Genomic DNA, 6,639 nt, shown 5'->3' on the forward strand with positions numbered 1-6,639 from the left:
CATCTCCGACGCCTTTATGGTCTGTGAATGGACAAGAAAGGCTAGCCCAACCGAGCTGTGCTCCACCAGTTTCTAAACTGACTTCATACATCCATTTCCCTGTCCACACACATGCACTTCCTTTATCACTACTAAACATAGCCAAACTCTCCAAAAGTAAATGTTGCTTGACAATCCGTAAACCACGACAAACACTACTTTCATCAATTACAACAACTTGGTGCATATGCCGACTATCGAGAACACATATCCCATCTCTATGATTGGTAGAATAAGCCATCTTTGAATCTGGTCGATCTTTGCTATCATTGTGACATAATAGACACAGAATGTGCACCTGAAGCGCCCGTTCATTACTGTTAATCTCTATTGGCCATTTTGGCAGGACTGGGACTGGTAAGTAGGGATGGTCATGGGGCGGGGATCTTGTATCCCAGTCACTGCCCCGTTCAAAAAAAAAACCCACACCCTCCCCATTACCCGCTTGATCTGGGACGGGGCGGGTATGAAAAATACCCGTACGGGGCGGGATTTTTACGGGTTACCCATAACATTAAGCTCAAATATGATAAGTTAATAAGCAATACCTAAGTTCAACCAATAATAATAATAATAATTTAAAATTTCAAACTCATAAATTCATCGTAAAACAAGCAAAGAAAAACAAATTGGTATATAAACGAGCATCACTCATTTTAGTTCTTAATTATTTCTTATCAAATATCTTTCTTATAATATAACATAATTTCTTAGTTTAAATATAATATAAATAATTAATGATATCTTATACTTTTACCTTTTCTTTTATAATATAATATAATTTCTTAGTTTAAATATAATATAAATAATTAATAGTATCTTATACTTTTACCTTTTTTCTTTTATAATATAATATAATATAATATAATATCTTAGTTTAAATATAATATAAATAATTAATAAAAATATAAAATCGTAAAATGAGAATTTACGGGGCGGGTATGGGGCGGGGATCTAGAATCCCATCCCCGCCCCATCCCGCTTCACTAATTTCGGGTATTACCCATATCCAACTCCAACCCCGTTTATACGGGTAAAATCCTACTCAATAGGGACGGGTACCCACGGGGATGGGTTTGGATGGGACAAATGGCTATCCCTACTGGTAAGGGACAAGCTCGCTCCAGAGATTCAGCTTTTGAATGTTATTTCAGCTCTTAGGTGTAGCATTCCCTTGATAAAGTAGAGACTGTCTTCCGCCGTGAAATTTGTCCATGGGATTGCAAATAGGTTTCTAGATCCCACTTCCATCCTGGCTGTGAATGTATAATCTCTTTTGAACTTGGTGACGTACTCTTCAGATAGTTTTGATCTAGCTGCAAATTCATAGTATACCGCAAAACTAACTGATCCCGTCTCTTGCATTGCTAGAGTCGGGCCAGAATAGTTCAATGAGCTCTGTTTGTCCATGTTGCAGTGAGCTGAGAGGAAAAGACCTTGTCCACCAAAATGGAATATTTGTGAGTCGACTCGGCCAGATGGGAACAGTTTTACACACTCGTCATGTTTAAGATCCAAATAAACTACACACTGCTGATGTGGAAGCTCGAATTCCACCACTTTCACTGGTCTGTATATGTATGCTCGTTCAACAAAACAACGATTTGTGATTGCAGACAACTCGGTGGCTAGGGTTCGTTGTGTATGTGCAGCTTCTGCCTTAACAAAGAGAGCATCGAGGACATCTTTCAGCATGAGATCATGGTCAAAGTCATTGCGGGTGAGAACCTTCTTTAGTTTCCCGCAGGTCATGTAAGGAAACAAATTAGATGACCAAGACGTGAACCAAGAACCTCACACCTATCCCTTCTCTTCGGATAATGCAATTTTGCCCACTTCAACACAAAATCGTAAACAACATCTTCTGATGCACACTGAAGATCATCACTGGACAATACTGTCTCAAACTCAGCCAACGGTAAGTTCAGCACCTCCTCCGAGAACCTGCTTAGATTTGTAAGACAGAACAGCACATGAAATTATGTGTTTGTTGTTGGAGACCAACGATAAATTTCTTTTTAAAAAAAAGCATCCTAAGAGCAGGTCTTATGGTGGAATCGATCCATATTCCACGCCACCTCAACACTTGGAACTGTGGATGGAAGCGCAAGTGTAATGGTGGAATAGTAGAAACGCTATTCTTAATGGAGCTAAAAAGATGCAATTAAGAATGGAGTTAAAAAAATGCAATTAAGAATGAAGCTTTTTTTTTCAGCCGTTAGATTTCAACAACTCATTTTAAATCTACGGATAAAAAAAAACGCAATTCTTAATGGCGTTTTTTTAGCGCCAATCTTATTTGCGTTTAGTGCTATTCTTATTGACGTTTAGATGGATTCCACGAACCCTTCCACCAAACCATGGAACCCTCCTTGGATTTTTTGTCGAAACCCCCAACTTGAAAGCCACTAGACTTGACATTCCATGGTTTTTCCACACTTGGAATAGGTTGGATTCCAGCATAAGACTTGCTCTAATAGATCCATGTTAATGGAAGAACTAAAGTCATATCTCATAACTCTTTGTCAGGACAGAACAGTTGATCCAAGTTAAGGTGTGGCATGCATGTAACGTAAAAAAACTCACTCGGTAATGTTTATATATCGTTCCGTAAGGTATTGCTTTACTGCATCCGTCAATGGCTGAAGTGCATCAACCATTAAAACACTGGAAAGCTGCAAAACACACAACCAAGACTTAGCTTTCTTCCTGCACACACAACAACCAGCTGCCATAGGCACACAAAAGCATCATTCACGTCGTTGTTTCAAGAATTTTACCGCTGTTACATAACTGGGAGTAGGTATAAAAACCATCCCTGCTTCTCCCCTTTTCCTTTTCTTCATTGACTTGTCTAAAAGTCAGTCTAACACCTATCAAACACAAGAAAAATTCAGGACAAGAGAACTAGAAGAAATATACACGGACGACAACAATAACAAAGGCTAAAATTCTTAGGGCGACGACAACAAATTAAGGGATGCAGTAAAATTGGCAAAGGCCAGAAGTTTCAAGTGAACAATCAATGAGTACAAAAGTACAATTTGAGAAGCAAGTTCTTGCTTCAACTGTGACTTACTTCACAACTACGATCCAATGATTGTTTCCTCGTCGCAAAATTGCACATTAGGAAGGAAGCATGTAATTCAAGAAAATAAGAGAGTGTGAGATCCACACAGCTCTGTCTATGGTAGTCAAATTAATATTAGTAACTGAGTAACCAGAATCAAAAACATGTATAAAACGCTGCCTTCTTAGTTTGAATTCTACAAAAACCATATAAACTAATCTTCACTTAATTGATACAAGCAGGGAGAAGAAACGAATGATTCTTCATCTAGGTTCGGCTAAAAGAAGATAAGACACCAAATGGGGATATGGTGTTCCTAACTATGATGTAGTTAACACGCTCTTTGAAAATGGTAGAACTAAGGTACAGACTCCATCGTAGGAAACATTCATTATATGAACAATAATCAGGTTACAATCTTCAAGATGTAGTGTGACCAACCTGAAATGTGTGGAACCGAATATTGGCCTACATGAAGTGGTGCAGGAGATCATGGATTCACTCTGATTCATTCAAAAACAGTGAGTTAGAATAAAACAACAGGATTGAAAATGGTATGACAGATTCCTCAAACAAAATCAACTTGAAAATTGAACATATCAGATTTCATTTGCATTGTTATTTATAGAGAAAGATAAGATTTATGGAGTGGAATTTTACTAGTTACCAAGTAGTAAGCAAAACAAGTTTACATACCATCTTAAAATGCTTAACAAACGTTCCACAGGTTTCCACCTTCACATAAGCTTGATTACTGTCTACCACAACAGCTGAAATAACAAAGAAAGTTATGTTCACCTTCAATCACCATGCTTCCATCCTTAGAACTTAAACCACATAAAGGCGGAAAACAAAAAAAACTAATCCCTAAGACTAAGTTACAGCTTCTCACAATTAAACCCCAGTGACTGTCCAGTATCCATACAATTAGAAAAACTAAGTTACAGCCTTTACACTTCAGAAGCAAGAAAACTAAAAGTTGCACAAATATACATTAAATATCAAAATCCGTATATTCTAGTCGCTACCAACAACTAATCTAATATCTCTCCCTTCTAGAAAGCTTGAACAACACAGAAAACCCCCCCTAAATTTTGAGGAAAAAACTACTTAAAACCCTCTATACAGTTCATCAAGAGACATACTGAGAGAGAAGATTGAACATAACTTGAAAAATCAACTGATTAACTGAGTCGACTTAAAAATAGAAATGAAATTAAAAAAAAAAACATAAAAGAAAGAAAACCTAAAAGATTTGTGTATGAAGATCAAATACAATTTATATATCGACTTGCAGTTGACAACAAAGATTTGTGGCGAACTGAGAAATGAGTTCATTTTACTTGATCATGACTCTTGAGCAGCCGAGAAATTTAAACTTGCAGTGGAGATAGAAGAAAGCGAGTTAGAAAGAGGGAAGCACCAGGATCTTCAGGGATGAATTACATTTAATGTTCGACTCTTCAGGCATTACAACAAAATTACCTTACTTATAGTTCTCAAAAACATAAAGGCTGATACTCAAAACTCAATTTCTGTTGTTTACCAAAACAACTCATACGTCCAATTCTGAGAATTATCTTATCTACCAAAAGGTTGAAGTAAAAACAATGGCAGCAGTCTATGGTATGTGGTTATGCACCTGTTAAGAAGCGTTTGATATTACATATAGGAGATACATAACACGAATCAGTAATCACAGAACACTACCATTGTTTTGTACAAGATATGAAGATACTAATACATGATAAGCAAAAGGAAACATGGGGATACAAAATACGGATATATTTTTAAAGCAAATTACTAACACTAAGAGATTTACAACTTACACTCTTGTTCTTTGCTGCTACTGGAGCTCTAACACCTTTCTTCCGAGCCTGCAATAAACATTAACACCAAGAGAGATTCAGTCTCCTTGCATTATACAGAGATACACACACAGGGGAAATCTCAAATAACTTGCATAAACATAATACTGAGATTCAGTCTTTCAGAGATATAGTCAAACAACATAAGTACATAACAAGTTCCATTTCAAGAATAAAACAAAGAAAATGAAACTTAAGACTAACTGAATGCAAAGAAAACCAGCATCTATGAATGAAATTCTTGTGTCCATAAAGCAACAGTATCAAAATACTAAGCACCCCCAAAATCAGATTGATCAAGGTCACAAAACCCGAATTTTCTTTTCAAATCCCCAGATTTTATTTGTGTGTAACAATCAGAATCAAAATTCACCCAATGCTTAACCAAACCCCAATTTTAATAGAAAAACCAGCTGAACATCTATAGGAACTTTTAGAACTTCACCTGAAAACCTTGTGAATCGGTGATGAAGACGTTGTTCTTCGTTGAAATGTCCTTTCTCTCTGACTGTGAGTGTGGGGCTACAGCTTGTAAGAAGAAAGTTCGTCGTGTGGCGGGTTCAAGTGGGAATCCTTGAAAGGATAAAAGTACTCGGAGCAAAGGAGGATACAAAAGCTACCAGTTCACCCCTTCTTTTTCTATTGGCAGCGGTATTAGTCAGTGTCACACTCAAAAAAAGAAGTACCACATGTTGGCTTAAGTGCAACAATCTCCCAACTTGGCACAGGGTCTAAGGCCGTCCACGAAGTTTTATGACCTCAAAGAAATGTGCATACTCTTTTATTTATTGGGTGCTAAAATTCCAACCTTGTGGCAAAAATGAATACACCGTGAGTAGAGTACTGGTATTTAGCCATCGTATCGGAATGCTGATGCATCGGAAGAAAGAGTATCAAATACGAATGATAATGCAGACAATTAACAATAAGCAGTAACATTCTTCGTCCATGCTTCAAAGAAAACAAAACAAATTACATTCCGCCTAAAAGGTCCACATGACCCAGTATTATGTGGGCTTCAGTTATTTAATGAAGACTATCATTGGGGCGTCAGAGGGGCGTCATCTAATATGACAAAAACGGGTCACCCATAAGTAATATCAAAAACCCCTTATCTCAAATAATTTTGTAATGACCCAATAACCCTTTAATTAATTTTAATTTTATTTAATTTAATTAGATAATAATTAATTTCTAAGGTTGGAATCGATCCAAACCTGGACGTAAAACCAATTTCTACGGTTGGAATCAATCAAAACCTGAACGTAAAATCAATTTCTAAAGTTGGAATTAAAAGGAACCTGGACGTAAAATTGAACTTTACGGCTACGTTGACGAAAGGAAAACTTAGTAAACTAAACCTAGACGTAAAATTGAAAATTACGGTTGGAATTCAACTAAACCTAGACGTGAAATTGAAAATTACGGTTGGAATTCAACTAAACCTGGACGTAAATCACTTCTATGGTTGGAATTAAAAGAAAACTGGACGTAAAATCGGATTTTACGGTTGGAATTAAAAGAAACCTGGACGTAAAATGAGCTTCTACGGTTGAAAACTAATCCAAACCTGGACGTTAAACTACATGCAAATAAAATTTTACGGTTGGAATTAATCCTAACCTGGACGTAAAATCACTTCTACGGTTCTTAAATTTTATT

At 36.7% G+C, this 6,639-nt stretch overlaps 1 pseudogene; it reads right to left on the bottom strand.

Annotated features, from left to right (window-relative positions):
- Positions 1–1,036: 1,036 nt before the first annotated feature.
- On the bottom strand, positions 1,037–5,559 carry LOC113354540 (annotated as a pseudogene).
- Positions 5,560–6,639: the final 1,080 nt, after the last annotated feature.

Source organism: Papaver somniferum, chromosome 2, assembly GCF_003573695.1.
Source record: "Papaver somniferum cultivar HN1 chromosome 2, ASM357369v1, whole genome shotgun sequence".
NCBI lineage: Eukaryota > Viridiplantae > Streptophyta > Magnoliopsida > Ranunculales > Papaveraceae > Papaver > Papaver somniferum.